Source organism: Neltuma alba, unplaced genomic scaffold, assembly GCF_004799145.2.
Source record: "Neltuma alba isolate B1F8T4 unplaced genomic scaffold, ASM479914v2 tig00012617_pilon, whole genome shotgun sequence".
NCBI classification, from domain to species: domain Eukaryota; kingdom Viridiplantae; phylum Streptophyta; class Magnoliopsida; order Fabales; family Fabaceae; genus Neltuma; species Neltuma alba.
In genome coordinates, this window is record NW_021637059.1 from 285,371 (window position 1) to 305,517 (window position 20,147).

A 20,147-nucleotide genomic window follows, 5' to 3' on the forward strand; every position below is an offset into this window, starting at 1 on the left:
AAAAGAAAAAATAAGAGTAGAATAAATGGGGAAAAAGAAGAAGAAATGAAGGAATTTAAAGAGAAGAAACCTTCCATGGAAGCTAGCTTGCTCGGTACACACACACACACGGAGCTTGAGGTTGAAGCGATTATTATATTCCAAATAATCAATGCATGCAATGTTCTGCTAGTTATTAATTATTAATAATCGTAGTCGAAATCAAAATATACAAGGGCATAAGAAAATACATATTATTAAAGAGAAGATAGAGAACTTAGATGTAGTCATAAGAAAGAAAAGAAAAGGGAAGAGCCATAGACAAAATGCGCCAATTATAACTTGCATCTCAAAAACCAACTATGAAAATAAAAATATATATGTTGAGTATTATTCATCATATGGATGCTTGAGATAGAATATATGTGGAGGTAAAAAGTAGTAAAGAAGAAATTTTTTTTGGGCCGGGGGAGGGGGGGACCTGAAAACGCCATAGAAGGTCTCCACAGGGCTTGAGGTTGAATCGATTATTGTAGAAGTTTTGACGAGCAGCTTCAACTTCAGCTCGTTCTTCTGGAGTTCCTTCATCAGCATGAAACTCCCATATTTGCCTTCCACTAAAGTTGTTTGTACTGAATATGTACGGATCCTTCCCTCCCTCTCCTATCTTCAGCCTCCACATTTTGACCTTCTGTGTGTGTGTGATATGAAATATCAAACTTAGTTTATACCCACACACACCATTTATATGATAATAAATTATGATGGTTGTGGGGTTGCACCGGTGAAATATATTAACTAAGTTTCACCTCTTTTTTAATTAATAAGTAAATCCCTATGTAATTTCACCTCTTTTTTAATTAAGCTTTTATAGTTTTTTATTGGATCATTCTATTTCTAATCTTTTAACAAAATTTGTTAAATTGTAAGGAAAAGAGTTTGGTCATACACCTGAATTAATTTTACCCCATCAATCTAAATAAAAATCAAAATCAGGTTATTGACTGTTGCTATAATAGACTATACATATACTGTTTCTATATATATATATATATATTAAATGGTGTAAAATTAATTAAAATGGTGGAATCTTCTTTTGGTGGGCCAAAATGGGGACATAATTTCCTTGGATCTGAATTTGTTTTTTCTAATCCATAATTGTGTTGCTCAGGTGGTAAATAATGCAGCTCATTTTTATGCTTGCTATTAATTTGTCCATTATTTTGATGCAGAAGACGAATTGTGACAAGAGGATGATCTTTTTTCAATTTCCATTTTTGGTTGGTTAATTTTAAGGATGTATATATGATCAAATGAAATATCATGCTCCGTATGTGGAATAAAAAACTTAATTATTTTTGATAAAAAAGTTGTGCACGATTAATGTTGGAAGTATAGAAAAATATTTTTATGAAACTTTAAAGCTTATCAAGATGTGTATGTAAAGTCTGCGAGAACTTTATGTAATTTAACCTAATTTGTATCAAAATTTTACTTGGTTTTGAGATTGTTGAAACGCGTCAAATATCTAGGTGATTTGGTTGATTACTAAAGATAAATTGAAATGCGAATAAGCTTGTGATGCTCTAACAAGAAAGATATCCTCTATTGCATGCCAGAAATTAAAAATTTTATATATTAATGGGATAGCTGGCCATCCAAAAGTAATCATATGGAAGCTTGGTCCAGATTAATTGGTTGCTCGGATACTTAATAATATGATCTAGAAAAGGTGCCACCTTACGGGTGGCCAAAGGGTTATCAAATACATACATATATATAATATAACAAAATTTATATCATGTTACCTATATCAATTATGTTAAATTCATAGGTAAAGTTCCAAAGTATACATATGCATTTTAATGACTTACAATAGCAAATAATCAGTATTTATATAAGTGAAATTATATATATAACAAACTTTAGGCCAAATTACTTATATCAATTATGTTGAATTCATAGGTAAATTTTCAAGTATTCATATGTATTTCAATGACTTACAATGGGAAAATATATAATAAGTATTCTTACAAGTAAAATTATAAGTGCACATACGTATTTTAACAACTAACATCAGTAAATGTTTCAGTTTTAATTTTTCATAAAAATATTGCTAACATGTTGTGGAGGAAGAAAAGTTATAGTTATCTTTGCAACAATGGTTAAGTATGACATCTAATGATCGAAAGTGTAATGTAAGTTACTGTTATTCTGGCAAAAACAAATATAGGTTACTCCATCCTGTTGGGTGGGAGGTTATTAAACGTGATAGCAACTATTAACAGGCTAACAAAAAGTCAAATGCGAGGTAGTTTGATATCTTTATCAATCACCCCCTCATGTCGGTTGGGCAAATTAATTAGTACAATAGCGGTAGTTCCCCAAACAATTAAAGAATAATAAATACTATATACAGTTGTACCAATATTTACAGACCTTTCTTTCAATTATTAGTTTTACTGGACATTTACGGATATAATTGATTGATAATTGATATGAAACTTGCAACTTCTAACTAACTATTTAATAGAACTGGTTATTGAATTTTATTTTTATACAAAGAGTTGATTATCGAATACGATGGTCTGGATATTAAAATCAAGTAAGCTGTGCGTGCGGATGATTAAAAAATATAGGGTTAACGTACAAATCTATTTACAAATTAAGTATTCTATGATAAGAATCTAACACTATAAACTTCTTTCGAATGCAAAATTTATACATGACATTAATAACAATAGTAAGAAATATTTACTATTTAACAAACATAGAGGTTAAAAAAATGATGTAAAAATAAAAATAAAAATTTACAAAAATGTCACAGTTGTTGGAAATATCATGCTTACTTTTGCACCATTTTTTAGTTGATATGTTTGTTAAACAGTCAATATTAGTTGACTTAACGGCCATAACTTTTCTTTCACTATTTTGAAAGTTTCACGTGTATTGTGGTACTCAAGAAAAGTTCATGGTACATGTTGCCCCTAGTAAAGCACTTGATAAATAGATTTGCACCTCAACCCTAAAATATAAGGGAAACAGACAATAAAATACCCTCAAAAATGCTAAAGGACAAATTAGGATAGGTGAATTTTAAAAATTTCCAATCAGACCCTTTACACTATTTTTCAAATTTTAAAATGTTGAGAAATGACAATATTGCCCTTATATTCCTCGTGACTGCTTTTATATGGCTATTGACTATAATTTCACTATTAACTACTTTTGTATGGCTATTACCTACACAAGAGTGGTAAATAACTAAACAAAAGTAGTCACAAGATTTTTTACAACACTTAATATATTTTTTGAATTTTTGAAACAAAAATAGCCAATAGCAAAACTAGAGTAGTCAATAGCTAAATCAGAGTAATCACCAAAATTTTAAAAATGAAGTAGTCAATTGCGATACTAGAGTAGTTAATAGCTAAACAAAAGTAGTTATCAGAGTTCTAGAAACAAATGTCTTCAGATCAATAGCTAAAAAAGGGTAGTCAATACATAAGAAAAAGTAGTTACCTGAGCTCCAGTCACCAAAGTTCCAATGACATGCCATTGGAGCTCTAGTGGCCGACCATAGGAGGGTCCGCCTATACTGGAGCTCCAACAGCTAAAAACTAGTTAAGGGTGCTAGTAAGTCCCTATTTTGTAGTGTTATTTCATACCATTTTGTGAACTTTTATCAAGTTTAGTGGTCCTTTATTGCTTGAGTTGTGATTTATTTGAATTCTAGGTCCTTATTTACGTTTAGAGCTGAAAAGGGCATTTTTGTCCATAATGTTATGTTTTCTTCTAAGTTATCATTTTGGGGATATTTGATACTACATCTTTTGATTTATTTTGTAATAAGATTTAGGAGAAAATGAGGTTTAAAAGAAGATTTCAAAAATGCCAGAAGGACTTGGGATTTCTAGAATGACAAAAAAGGATGCAATGCACCGTCAGTTCGCTACGACAAACGTGTCATTTTTGCACTTCGTGATTTTGAGATCTGCAGCAACTAAAATCTGACCTAGAACCCATTTTTGAGGCAGACTTGACTTCTAATCACTTATAAACCTAAAACACGAACCCTATGTGTAACACTCCAAATTCTATGACATATTTAAATCATCATTTAGGTATCCTACCATGGTAAATAGTAATAAATAATTAAAACCCAAACAGTAAAAATTACCATACACTACAAAAAAAAATAGTGTTTTGTAGTGATTATTTTACAGCTGTTCAAAATAATCACTACTAATCAAAGAATTTGTAGCGGTTAAGAAAAATCGTCACAAATATGCAATGACTCTAACATTTACATTTGCAATGGTTTTAGGTGTGTTAGCACACCGCTACAAAATCATGGTGTAAAAATTTGGCAACACATGGCGGGAACAATTGCGGCTGTATTTAGCAGTGGTCGGGGAGTAAATAACTGCAACTAAAATTATTGGGTATAAATTTGTAGCGGTTCCAAAATTTTCATGACTTTTTCAGCAGTTCTAACATAACCGCTACAAACTCCGCAGGCCGTAGCCACAAATGTAGCGGCCCGTCAAAACCACTGCAATGTCGCTGTTTATCCTTATATGTCTACTCATTTGGAGCCTCCCCTGTGTTAGTACCTATTCTAATAAATTTTGAGTTCAATCTTACTCTGAAGATCTTTTTGGGTCAGTATTTTTAGTATGATCTGATTAAAATTTTGTATATTATATTTATTTAATTAAGAATGCATTTTTTTTATGGATAATTAAGAATACATTTTATATTATTGTTTAGAAGTTATCTGTTTGCATTTGAATATGTTTATTTATTTATTTTAGTATTTTTAACTGTGATTGCATAATTAATTTGTTTTTAATTGTGTAGTTATAGATGTAGTGAATATATGAATTAAATGGCTTAAGTTGATTGTTCATATAATGTTAATTGTAATTAATTTGTTATATATAAACATTTTAACATGCTTTTTTAGAAACACAATATATAAACTTTTTAGTAAAGGCTATCATTTATTTATTAATTTTTCATAACTATTGATATTTGTTTTTTTATATGTGAATGTGATAGTTTATACATTTATTTTATAAACGTTTAATTATTTTAGTATTGATTTGAGTAATCGTTTAACATTAAGTATTTATAAATAATTTGATTTTGTTCTACTCTGCGTATTGATTTGTAGTTATAATAATTATTCATATAAAATTGAAAAAAATGGCAAATAAAGACCCCCCAATATGTGAAATTGCGATTTGGGACCCTCAATTTGAAAAATGGCAAATAAAGGCTCAGTCCCATATTGCAAATATGAAATCTTGGTAAAATGTCTGAAATGCCCCTCGGTCAAGTGATAAGTTAACTATGGGAAATGACAAGTTCACTTTAGCGAATTACAACTTCAGTAGACCAAATCACAACTTGGCTAAGGGTTTGCCAAATGACAAGTTGACTATGGGAAATGACAAGTTCATTTTAGCGAATAACAACTTCAGTAGATCAAATCAAAACTTGGTTGAGGGGCAATTTCAAACATTTCATCACCAAGATTTCATTTTGCAATATGGGACTAGGTCTTTATTTGCCATTTTTCAAATTAAGGGTCCCAAATTGCAATTTCACATATTGTGGGTCTTTATTTGCTATTTTCCCTATAAAATTTGTGATAATTTAATTGTTATATATTTATTTAATAGCTAAATTATTTAATAATTTTGATTATGTAATTAATTGATTATATTAGATATTAATGAATTTGTAATTCAGTATTATGTTAATATATAGTTATAATTATGTCTCAACGTCATTAGAAGGCACCTACAGAATATCCAGAGTCGTCTCGTCGAGGTTGATGTCGAGCTCCTGATAAAGGCCCTTTGTCACCCCATGACGATGATGATAACGAGCAAGGCATAGATATCAATTTAGATTTAGATGATTTTCACACAGAATTATATGACAAGTAGAGAGTTTTATTGATAAGGATGTGGAGAGTGGGTAGAATGTCCCATGCAAGGGAGGGGATTTTAGATTCAGATTATGCGTATATCAAATTTATTATATTGTCAACTATTATTTATTTATTTAATGTAATTGTTGTTTTCAATTTTGCAGACCCTGAAATACATATCTATGAGGCCACATTGGTCATGAGACAAGTATATATGTTAGACCCAAACCATCATATACTTGTAGAGTGGGACGAAAGGATGGACTAGCCAATTAGTCTTGGTGGCACTGCTTTCAACAAATACCTTGTTGAGTTGGGGCACAATTATGTTAATTTTCCCATATACTATGAGAACTGCACAAGATGGAAATGAATAGGAAAAACTTGATTTGGACTGACATTGTAAAGTTAAATAATGAGACATTTGTAATTATTTGTCATGTTCAAATATTATATTTAATTAAAAATAAATTCAAATTTTGTTGTATTTTGATGTTATAGAAAAGATTTGTTATGGTGGACAAGCACAAGAACTATGCCCTTCAAAAAATGGGCGATCCATGGAAGAATACAAGAGGAGGGCTATATACTATTAGAAATGGGGATAGGACAAAACTAATAGATGAAGTGATGACGATGTGCCGAAGAACATCCCGAGTAAGGATTGGGCAAGATTTATATACTTTGGGAGATCACCTGACCAGTTGGTAATTTGTATATTTTTTATTTTTGTATTAATTTGTATGAAATTACAAACAACCATTTTAGTTATTTTGCATGCGATACAAGCAGTTATTGAAAGAAACAAGAGGAACCAGGCATGCCAAACGATCCTTCATACTAATAGATCAAAAAATTTTGCTGTAACCATGAGTGAGATGGTAAGTACATAGTATAGTTAATATAATTATATATTATTTGAATAATTAATTATTGTACTATAATTATAAAATTTTTGTTTGTGTGGTTATGTAGGGAGCACGAGCTAGAAGGGAAAGGAGACAGGACGATGATGATGATTTGTATATATTGAAACTTATAGGTACAGGGATGGCACTCTTAGCTCACAAGCTATTGAGAACGTTATTGTAAGTACTAGATTACATTTTTATTATTATTATTATTATTATTATTATTATTATTATTATTATTATTATTTATGAATGTTTAATTACTAATGTAATTTTGTATAATTGGTAGGGTAAAATAAAGCATTACCAAATTGAACTTTACGAGTTGTAGGGCTTAGTGGGTCAACAGCTTCCCTTAAGCCGACTCTAGATCAACCTGAGCATCCTGGTTGAGTTTGTGGCATTCGCTTTGGTGCCAAGCCTAGCAAGATTTATGATATGTGTAGAGGCAAGGCTTCATCATCCCAATCTCCATTTGTGATATTGTGACTCCCAAATATTTCAAAGGATGTTTGGTACATATAACCCTAGCAGGCATATGCTAGACATTCAAATGACTCCTATGAATATTCCTTTTGATCACCCACATCGTCCCCCATTTTATGTTGACCAAGAAATTGAGGCTAGACAACACACAAGTCAGTAGGAAGGTGATGATGATGGTGATGATGAGAGCGATAATGATGAAATTCATTCATAGACTTCATTTTATTAGCATTTTCAAACTTATCTTTTATTTCAACTTTTAATGCTTTATTATGAGTATGATTTTATTCTGTAGAGCTTTAATGCTTGGTTATGTCTAGTTTATTTATGTCTAGTTTAGTAATATACTTTGGAAACATTATTAACATAAGTTGTGAAGAAAAAAAGAAGATAAAAACATTGTTTAAATTAAAATAAAATGCTGCATTGTAACATTTACAGTGTTTTTACACAAATTGTTGCAAAATAAAAAACTACTGCAAACATATCATTTTTGAATTTTGAAATTGCAATGGTTTTTAAAAACCGCTATAAATGTTTATCTTTAGAATTTATAGTGGTTTTACCACAAAAAAAAAAACCGCTACAAATTTTCAATCCACTGGACTTTACAGTAGGTTTTACAAAAAACCACTACAAATTTTTGAAATGTTAAAATTTGTAGCGGTCTTTTGTAAAAACCACTACAAATTCCAATTTTCAGAACCTATAAATTCTCTTCCATACTCATTACATTTTCAGCTTTCAACTTCTATAGAGTTTCCAGAGCAATGGATAATCATGGATAGGCATGCCTCAAACTTCACCACAATATTTAGTTGGTTTAGATTCTTTCCTGGACTTTGCTATAGTCCATGCAAGTGCAAGCGGTAATATTATCTGTCCATGTCTTAAATGCAACTTTAGGAAGCTGTATGCAAGGGTAGTAATTAGAGAGTACTTAATAGTTAAACCCTTCCTATCAGGATATACATTGTGGGCGATGCATGGTGAAAGAAGCAGTAATTTGCCTCCGATAAATTCTCAAGCAGCAATGCATTTAGAAGATCCTGATCCCATTAATGATGCAATGTGTGATGCTTTTGGCATGCATGTGGACAACTTACAAGAAGATGAGGTTCAAGGTCCAGATTCAAAGTTCACAAGGAATAAAGATGCTAGAGGTTTTTTTGAGCTCAAGAATGATGAAAAAAAAAACCTTTATTTCTAGGTACGAATATTCTTTAATTAATTTTTTTCTTTAATTAATTATATTATAAATGATGGAAAAAAATTTTATTCACAGGGGTAAAATATTCTAAATTGTCTTTTTTATTAAATTGTATGGCATCAAGTGTTTGTGTAGAATTACTAATAAGGCAACATCGATGTTGCTTGAATTACTAAGTGATGCATTTCCCAATGTAGAATTCCAAATTCATTCTATGAGGCCAAAAAAAAAGATCAACAAGTTGGGGTTGAATTATAGTAAAATTGATGCATGTCCAAATGATTGCATGTTGTATTGGGTAGATGATACGGATTGGGAGATTTATTAATGATGTCAAGCCTTTAGGTGGAAGCCAATACGAAAAGGGAAAAAACAAAAAAGAAAACTTGCAAAGATTTTAAGATATTTCCCTCTAAAGCCATATCATCCAACGATGTCAAGCCTTTAGGTAACTTGCATGGTTACAACGAATGTATATGTCATCCAAGACGGCAGAGCACATGAGATGTCACGATGTTGAGAAGAACATTGATGGCAAGTTAAGACATCCACAAGATTCAGAGGCATGGAAAGCTTTTGATTGGAAAATTTCAGAGTTTGTGGCCAACCCAAGAAATGTGCGTCTTGCTTTATCAACTAATAGGTAACTTAATCCATTTGAGAATCTCAGTAGTGGTTATAGTATGTGACCTGTTGTCTTGATTCTATACAACTTTCCACCTTGGATGTGCATGAAACAAAGCTCTTTTATATTCCTAGAAGGAGAGCACTGGGTAATGATATTGACGTGTACTTCCAGCCATTGATTAAGGAATTACAAGAATTACGGACTTTTGGAATTAAAACCATGACTCCTATAGAAAAAACTTTCCAACTTACGTGTATCCCTTATGTGGAGAATCAATGACTTTCCTAGATTGGGAACATTATAATTCCAACTGGTCTTGCATGTCCAGTGTGCAACTTTGACATGCAATCTATTCAACTTCTGCATAGTCAAAAATAGTGTTTCATGTCACATAGGCAATTTCTTGATCAAAGACACACATTTGCAAGCACTTTGATAGGAAAAAAAAAGAGGTCCTCCTACAACTCTAACTGGTGAGGATATATTTTAGTAGGTACATGATGTTAATATTGAGTTTAGAAAAAGTGATGATGCAGAAGGAATAGGCAGGAGATCATCGGGGACTTCCATAGCAACTGAGCCTATGCAGTGGTATAAGAGAAGCATTCTCTTTACTTTTCCTTATTGGAAAGATAATTTGTTACGACATTGTCTTGATGTTATGCACATAAAAAAATGTTCGATAATATCATATAAACATTGCTTAACGACCACAAGAAATCGAAAGATCACCTTCAAGCATGGAAAGATTTACAAGCAATGGGAAATCAGGAAGATCATCGGCTAGATGAAAATGGTAAGTTCCAACCAACTAAATTCACATTGACAAAATAGAATAAGGATATCTTTCTAACAATACTGAAGAATATCAAAGTTCCAGATGGATATTCAATCAATATTTCAAGATGTGTTGATCTGCAAGCTCGAAGCTTATAGGGTTGAAAAGTCATGATGCATATCATATCCTATTAATTTTAACCCTGAAAATAAGGAATATAAAATAGACTAGGGGTTAAACAAGGTAGCTAATAGAGAGACGTCACAACTTTCGAATTGAAATCAGACTAGGACCGGACTGTCATTTTGAAAATATCCGGTCAATATTGAACAGAGTGGGAATATAGACTTGAAATTTTAGAAAATTTTTCCAAAAATCACAAAAAATAGAATAAGGATAGAAAACAGTATTTAAAGCCTGAAAGATGAAAATGAAAAAAAATAATTTATTTTAGAAATTTTTTTATTTTTTTTTGGAACTATGACTAATTAAAGGAAAATTGGCCCAATTGAATTATTTAAAATATAAAGGAGTTTCAATAATTCATCCAAAAATTAGGAGAATTATTTGAAAATTTATTATGAATTTTAAAATTGTTCTCAACCTATAGAGATACGGAGGTTAGCTTTAAATTATTTAAAGTTGGAAATTATGTCGGTAAAGGACCAATTTCAGAGAAAATTTAATTGGAGAAGTTATAGACTAAAATCAAATATGAGAAAATTTAGAGAGTCTTTTCTTATTGAAAAGAAGATATTGGTACAAGAAAATAAATTTTTAGAGATGGTGAATTTAACAAGATCTAAGAAAAATTTAATCAATTACGTGAAATTACATTGTGTGATAGCCATAAACTTGGTGGGGCCAAATTTTTCCCCACTTTTTTGACTCAAATGGCACCATATATAGAAGGTTAGGACCTAGATAGAATAATACAATTTGTTGAATGATAGAGTTGGAATATTGGATGTTTGAATAAAATATGTAGATTTTTGCACGTGGGAGCTTATGTGTCCCATGAGGTGGCATATTCATTAAATTTGGAGAACACCTTCGAGGACATGAGGTACCTAAATAAGAAAGAGGAGAAGAGATTTTGCCAAGTGTCCCATGATAAAAATCAATGGTCAAGATGGCGGCCACATGGTAAGTAAGAATCAAGCTTTATATATGTCACTTCCTCTCCATTCCAATCACTTTTATCCCCCAACTTAAGAGCTTGGGGGATTGAAGACTTTTGGCCAAGTGGATAAGAGAAGGAGGAGAGAAAAATAAAAGTGAAATCAAGTGTTTCCAAATCACTAATCAAGATAAAAGCTTGATTATTCTATCTAATACTTGACTCTCTTTAAATCGAGAGGTTTAAACTTGCTTTTGGTGGAGTTTAATGATTGGAAACTCTAAGGGTTTATGCTGTACAATAGTCTCTTGATGACTTATGATTAATATTAAGTTGTTATATGGATTAAAAGATAGGAAATGATTGTTGGATAGTGATTAAACCTTGTTGTTTAAAAGATATCAAGTTGTGCATGTGTGTGGTGCTCTTCGGCCAAGGGAAGAATGATGCCCTAGGGTTTGATTTTTGTTGTTTTGATACTTCTAATGGGTTTAGAAGGTGATTTTGGTAGGCATATATGAAGAACATGTGCTTGGAAGCATTGAAATTGAAAATGAAATTTTTGAAGCCCTGTTCCTTTTATAGTTAAGAAGATAATCAATAATGGTGAGAACTAGATGAACTGCATAATCAAGGGAAGCTTAGGATAGACCCCCTGTAGACCCTATTCAAGTAATACTGAATAGACTGGAGGAACAACATCAAACTATACAAGAGATACAAGTTGCACAAGCTCAACAGGAACATGAAAGAGATACTGCAATAGTAGTAGCAGTAACAGTAGCAGCAGTTATGGCTTAATTACAGCAACTCAGACTAGGAGTAGCGATAATAGTCCACTAAGTACAACCTCAGGAACCTATAGGTATGCAGGCACGGCCTGTAATAGAACCTAAAAGCCTACATCAGTGGATTACATGTTTCTTTAAGCATAATCCACTTGCTTTTGAAGGAACCCTTGATGTATAAGTGGCTGAGGATTAGATAACTCAACTGGAGAAAATTTTTAAAGTTTTGGAATGTCTAACAGAAAGGAAAGCCCAAATGGCTATTTACAAATTAGAGGGAGAAGCTGACAGATAGTAGAAGAATACAAAGTGAGTGCTCCAAGCTAATAAGACACCAATTACTTGGAAATCTTTCAAGGAACAGTTCTATTTGAAGTATTTTCCACAATCAGTGAGAGATGAGAAAGAAGTTGAATTCCTTACCACAAGACAAGCAAAAAACAAATCTTTTGATGAGCATCTAGCAAGATATATTAAGTTATCTTGATACTCTACCTACTTGTAGCATGTGAATGATGAGCGGTGGCTCATTGAGAAGATTTTGTCAGGCTTGAAACCGAAGTTGAGAGAAAAGGTAGACTCGAGGCAGATTGAGAATTATAATAAAGTGATGAAAGCTTATCGAATCACTAAGAGTAATCAGAACCACTACAATTGTACCAGGGAAACCTGAAGGGCCAATACACCTCTAGTGAGGACGATAACCTCGGGAGCTTCTTATAATAATAGGAAGAAAAAAAAGTTTAACTTTAATAAGAAACCCAAAAAGGGTATGCATCGAGGAGGACTAGACACTTTTATTTAGGCCAAGGTTTGTGAAATTTGTGTAAGAAATCACAAAAATAGGCCGGGCATAGTGGGTCAGAAGTTGTGCTATCATTGTGGAAAGCCCAGATATTTTACAAGGGAGTGTCTACATGGTGTTAATAGTTTTAGGCCACAGACTCAAGGCAGAGTGTTCATCTTGACTCAAGAGGAGCCTCCTAAGTTACCTGTAATGATCCAAGGTATGATCTAGTATAAATGATTGCGTGGTATATGCAATATTTTATTCGGACACAAGCCATTCATTTATATCATATGATTGGGCTAGGCAATTAGGCCTTATTGTTGATATATTGCCATATGATTTGTGTGTTTTCACTCCCACTAGCACTAGAGTGGTAACCTCTAGTGTGTGTTTGAATTGCATTGTCCAGTATGCATATTGCTATATTGTTCTTGACCTGATATGTATGATGTTCTGTGACATTGATGTGATAATTAGCCTGAACTAGTTACCATCCAATATTGTACTCCTTGACTACAAAAATAAAACTTTAATTCTTCCCCCCCAAGGAACTTATCCCCTTTAAGAGGTGAGATTAAATTTTACTAACGAGGCCCATGCAGAGAGATATTTGAGACAGGATTGCTAAGGGTACATGGTGTTTTTCTTGGTGTAGGCAGAGATAAAAGAGGGAATAGAGGAAATACCAGTAGTGAGGGATTTCCCGATGGTATTTCTAAAAGAGATTAGTAGACTTCTACTGGAAAGGGAAGTAGAATTTACAGTTAACCTTGTGCCGAGACAAAAGTGATTTTAAAGGCACCATACTAGATGGCTCCTAACGAGATGGTAGAATTAAAGAAGCAAATCAAAGAATTATTGGAGAAAGGTTTTATCAGACCCAGTGTGTCTCCATGGGGTGTTCCCATGCTATTTATTAAAAAGAAAGATGGGAGTTTGAGACTATGCAATGATTACTGGGAATTAAATAAGATAAACATCAAGAACAATTATCCACTTCCCTAGATTGATGACTTATTAAAGCAACTGGATGGTGCTACAATATTTTCTAAGATTGACTTGAGATTGGGATAGCACCGGCTAAGATTAAAAGTAGAAGATATTTTGAAGACAACATTCAGAACCTGTTATGGATATTATGAATTTCTAGTGATGCCGTTGGATTGACAAATACGCTTGCAATATTCATGGATTATATGAATCGAATCTCCTGATTGTACTTAGATTGTTTTGTTACGGTTTTATGGATCATTCTAAATCCCCAGAAGAACATGAGCAGCATCTAAGATTAGTGTTGAGTATACTTAGAGAAAAATGGTTGTATGCTAAGCTTAGTAAATATGAGTCTTGGTTTAAGGAGGTATAATTTTTTAGACATGTGATTACCCAAAATGGAGTAGTCATAGATTCCAATAACGTAGAAGAGTGCTGAATTGGGAATAGCCTAAGATAGTGATAGAAGTTAGAAGTTTCCTAGGTCTGGCAGGATACTACAGGTGATTCATTCAAGTGTTTTCCCAAATTGCATATATGCTGACTAAGCTTACCAGGAAGAATCAACCATTTGTGTGGGGTAAGAAGCACAGGGCGAGTTTCTGAGAATTAAAATAGAAGCTAACTTCTACTCCCGTGCTAGTTATTCCTGATCTGATATTATCGCACATAGTGTACACTGATACAAGTAAGCAAGGATTGGCATGTGTGTTGATGTAGCAAGGGAGAGTAGTTTCTTATGCATCACATCAGTTAAAATCACACAAAGAAAACTACCCTACACATGACCTAGAGCTGGCAGCAATAATGTATGCCTTAAAGAATTGGAGGCATTATCTGTACAAGGCAACTATAGAACAGTATTGTGATCACAAAAGTCTCAAGTACCTACAAGACCAGAAGGAATTAAATATGAGATAGAGAAATTAGATAGAGCTGCTCAAAGATTATGATTATCAAATAAAGTATCATCCAGAAAAGGCAAACGTGGTAGCTGATGCGTTAAGTCAGAAGGTAGTACAGGCTATAATAATGATGATAAGGGCATATGAGATACTAGAGGATTTGAGAGATTAAGGTTCTGTTTACCAAATACAAGTAACTGCAAATAGAAGGGGAATGTTGAAAATGGAAACCTTGCTAATAAAGAAAATCTCTTACAAGGACCCGATGACAGACGGGTATAAATGCAAAGTGCTATGTGGGGAAACAAAAGACTTTAAGATCTCAACTGTAACGTCCAGACTTTTGGACCTAGAAGCATCAGAAGTAGCTTGAATTGGATAGGCTACCAAACCCTTTTTGAGCAGAAGTCCTAAAGATTAGAAAGGAAGTCAAAGCAGTTTCAGGGACTAAACTGCAAAGTAAAGTTTTTCAGGGGCTCAGTATAATCAAGGTCAGAGACTCCAATAAAGTCTCAAAGGCCTAGAGAGAGAAAAGAGACTAGATATAGGCCAAAGGTTGAGTTAGAAGCCTCAAAGAGAGGATTATATGAAGTTAAGTCCAACCAGGGACTAAACTGTAAATTCTGAAAGTTATGACTAACAGGGGTAAAAGTAGAAGAGGGTACAAAAAATTCTAAGAAAAATCCCAAAAAATAGGAAATAATATTCTAAGACTCTTCTGTGAAGAGAAATGACAAAAATACCCCTGAGGCAGCTTAAATGGAATTATGAGGTTATGGCCAATAAAAAGTATACCATTTGAGGTAATTATTTAAAATAGCAAGAGACCTCAAAAATGTATACAAAAATGAGATCAAATGGTTAAAAGGTTGTACTAATTTATAAAATTAGTCCTGCAATCAAAAGGCCAGTGGAGTGGCTTTAATAAATTAAAGAGCCAGTTTTGCCGATAAAAGGGTATTTTAGTAAATGAATTTTATGCAAGGCTTAAAGGAAGTGTTATGGCCTAAAAAAATTCATAGATACTCTCTAGAATTAAAGGGAATTTATGGATCTAACAAAAATAATTACAGAGGCCAGAGCACTGTAATTATAGAAAAGAAGTTAAACTCGGAGTAAAAGTGCACCGATAAAGTGTTAATCAGAGTCTTGCACTTTGCTTGGCCCACAAGTCGCCACTTGTCAAGCCTTTAATGGATGGTAATTAAAGCTTTCCAAGTGTCAAGCTACCAATGGAGAGGATCTTGACTTTGGAATTTAATTACATTATGATTTAAGTTAAGTAAGAGAGAGGATTAAGATTAAGTAGGCTAATAACACTTGGCATAACATTAATGATGGTTGGTGGGATATTTTGTACACATTAATGAGCTTCTTCTCCCCCTAATTGCTGATGGTGTTTCGGCCAAGTGAGTGGAAGAGGGAAAAGAGAGGGTTTTGAAGGAGAACCAAGGAAAAGCTATCAACTTTGATCAACCAATCAAGGATTCAAGGTTAGTTTTTGTTCTTAAGTTGTTCTCCACCTTGTTTGCTTAGGTTGTATGGTTGAAAATCATAGTTTCCCTTCTCTTTTGATGCTGGACGAAACATATATATTGTGGAGGAGGAAGTTTTGATGTTAGATCTAGCTAGAACACTTCAAAGTATGGTAGATCCAAGTGGATCTATGTGAAAATTGGAAGAATTACGTGCTGATTTGATGCCTATTTCGAATTAGTTACTGTTCATATCTAGTTCTAAAATTTGGCATGATTAAAGTACACTCTGTGAGCTTTAAATCCATGGGTAGAACACTTCATTTGGATATGTGTACGATTTATGGTGATTTTTCAAAGTTAGGGTTTGAAATCTGGAAACAGTGTTAAACTTTTGGGAGAGTGTCGAGTTCCGTACAATTCCGGTACTGTTTGGCATAGAATTGGTTCCTGAAACTATTTTTCCTTTAAATTTAACTTAATGAGATTTCAGTGATACTTGGAAGCACTCCATTTGGATTTTTCTAGATTTAATTATGAATTTTCGAAGTTGAGCAAAAATTCTGGAGTTTCTGCGTGAACAGTACCCGCGAATCAAAATTTCCAGATTTGGTATTCTTGAATCTAAGGCCATCTAAAGTGGTCCTAATTGACAAGAAATGGATCTTAAGGATGGAAAATGATAAGATTTATATTAGAAAATTTAGAAAGAAAAGCCTAAGACTAAGAGAAAGGGTTGAGGTTCAAGAAAGCTAGTCTTGAACTTTATGTAATCTAATGGTCCTAATGGATTGTGTGATCATTATGGTTATGTTTAGGACCTTTGGAACATCCAAGAGGATGTTTAGTGATGTTGACCGAATGCCCACATGGTTGGAAAGTCAAGGGAGTCAAAGGAAAAGTAAGAGGAAAGCTTGAGGTGCAAAGTAGTGAACTTACCCTTTATGTGCTTGACATGGTATGCTCATGTGTTGGTTTGTATTTGTTGTTTGAATGATGTTGTGACATGATGATTGTTGCTGGAAATACTGTTTTTAACATGTTCCCATGGCCATGCATTTTTATACCAAGCATAAAGTATGATGGCATGTCACTAGTTAACTTAAGTTTATGAAAAACTACACACCATACACTAGCATCCATCTTGTGCATGTATGTGGTAATGTTTACTACTGAGATTCTCCCAAATCTCACCCCTTCGTAACCAACCATTTAGGTCAATCAATGATGGGCACTAATGGCATGAGAAGCAAGGAGAAGAAGTGGAGAATTATTGATGCTAATGATTGATACTAATATTCAATGTATAATTCTCCTATGTTATAATTATGTTGTGAATGCCATGTATTTAATTATAAAGCTTATGGCATGTATAGGAATGCATGAGCATGAATGGGAAAAAGTAAGTCCATGTTAGGCATGCCAAAGAAATAAAAAGAATTAAAGTAAAGAGATGTTAAGGGATAAAACGTAGGTCCTGAAGCAGTTAGTTTTGAGCTTCAGTTTGACCTATCAAATGAATGAGTTAAGTCACGAAATTTGGTAGACTTATAGTACACATACCAAGCTTTAAAATGAGAGGTATATCACCTCATTTGGATGTGTATACGAAGAGATATGAATTTTCAAAGTTAAGGCGCAGAATCTGGAGAGTCCAGATTTTACCAAACGAATAGTAATCTTAATCCAATAAACTGTACGTTTTCAGTGGGGATGAGTTCAGTTGAATATTTTTTCCTTAAAGATCATTGAAAGAGCTTTCCGTATAATTTTGGAACACCTCCATACGATTTTTCTAGAATTAGTTATGACTTTTCAAAGTTGGATCTGCAATCTGAAAACTGGACAGTGAACAGTAATTTTCTGAAAATTAACGTCCAAATTGAAATTTTTAAGTTTAAGACCATCCAAAGTGGTTTGGAATGGTTCTAAATGACTGCTAAGGTACTATATAAGTAAGGTGTGACATCAACGAAGGGATTGTTTAAGTTTAAAGAAAGAATAAATGTTCCTTCTGTGAGTAGTCTTTGAGAACAAATCCTAAACGAAGGACATAATAGTAAATCCACAATTCACTTGGTTATAACTAAAATGTATCATGATTTTAAGAAATTATTTTGGTGGCCCAATATAAAGAGAGATATTACTCAATATTTGTCGAGGTGCCTCACATGTCAGAAAGTTAAGACAAAATGCCATAAGCCGTCAAGATCTCTACAACCCCTCGATGTCCATGAATTGAAATAGGATAGTATTTCCATGAATTTCATAGTAGGATTGCCTCATAAATCATTAAGATACGAAGCAATCTGGGTTATTGTAGACTAAGGAAATCTGCCCATTTCCTGGCTATGAGGGTAAAGTACTCACCAGAGAAGTTGGCAATATTATACATTGAGGAGATCGTACGTCTGTAAGGAGTACCAAAGAATATTATGTCTGATCGAGACCCACAATTTATATTTCCATTTTGGAAGGATTTGTAAGAGGCAATGGGTATAACCTTAAGGTTTAGTACAGTATATCATCCACAAACAATGGACAAACAGAATAGAGCATCCAGACATCAGAAGATATGTTGAGAGCCTATGTCTTAGATTTTAAAGGAAACTGTAATGAATACTTATCGTTGATGGAGTTTGCCAACAACAACAGTTATCATTTCAGTATGCAGATGGTTCCGTATGAAGCCTTATATGGCAATAAGTGCCAATCACCACTATGTTACACCAAACTAAGTGAAAGAAATGTTTATGGCCTAGAAATAGTGGATCAAACCTCCAAACGAATAAAGATAATTCGACATAAGTTGTTAATGGCATAAAGCAGACAAAAAAGTTACATAGATGTAAGAAGGAAACCATTAGAATTTATTGTTGGAGATTACATATTCTTGAAAGTATCTCTAACTGTAGGTGTAGATTGAACCCTTAAGACAAAAAAGTTGATGCCGAAGTATATCAGACCCTTCTAAATTCTGTTAAAAGTCAGGTCGGTAGCATATAGACTAGCCTTACCCTCTAATCTTAGTCAATTGTATGACGTCTAGGTCAAACCCTTAAAACGAAGAAATTGATGCCGAAATATATCAGACCCTTCTAAATTCTATCAAAGGTTGGTCTAGTACTTTACAAATTAGCCTTACCCCTTAATCTCAGTTAATCACATGACATCTTTCGTGTTTCCCAAAAGAAGTACCAACCAGATCCTACTTACATCATAGATTACAATAATATCGCATTATGGAATGACTTGACGTTTGAAATGTGATCACAAAGGATCATGGATAAGAGGGTTAAGCACTTGTGAAATAAGTTAATCTCACTAGATAAAGCGATTTAGAAAGATCTAACACAACAAGAAGCAACTTGGGAAAAGGAAGAAGAGATGAAGAGCAGCTACCCGGAGCTCTTTACCTAAAGTATGTTTTAAATTTCGAAGACGAAATTTAATTTAAGGGGGGAGAAATGTCACATTCTACCAATTTTAGCCATGGGAATGTAAATAATAGATTAGACGGAGGGTCAAGTAGTGAAGTAGACTTAGAGTCAGAACAACTTCTGAGTTGAGACCTGCCTCTTGTCCAGACTAATATTTTTGAAATTACCAGTCCAAAAAGGGCAAAATAGAAAAATTTAGGAAAATTTTCAGAAAATTCCTGAAAAATCGTGTAAAGGTAAATTAGGAAATAGTATGAAAACCTATTTGGAAACCTATTTAAGGCCTTGGAGGTAGAAATAGTATGAAAATAATTTATTAAGGAATTTGCTGTAAATAGAGGTTTTAAAAAAAAAACAGTGAAAAATTAGCCTGAAATAATTATGTTGAATATGTAAAGGTCTCAATAATTTTGAAAAAAAATATGAAAAAATTATTTCCATGCCCTAAAAGTGAAAGGATTGATTTTAGAATATTTATTACCAAAATCTTATTAGTAAAACCTAATTTTGAAGAAAATTCAAAATAAATAATTAGAGGTTGTGCAACACCTAACTTTTGATACACCAATAGGGTCAATATAATTTTGTGAATCACTAACACTAGGTTTTCAACTTGGGAAAAATGGGGCAATTTTTTTTTCCGTATTCTATACCATATAAATCCCTAATATTACATTATAATATAGCAGCCATCTCAGAG

General features: G+C 33.1%; 1 pseudogene; it reads right to left on the minus strand.

The window, feature by feature from the left end:
- The window catches only part of LOC114729249 (uncharacterized), a 145,278-nt pseudogene that overhangs the window by 13,182 nt on the left and 111,949 nt on the right, over positions 1-20,147 (minus strand).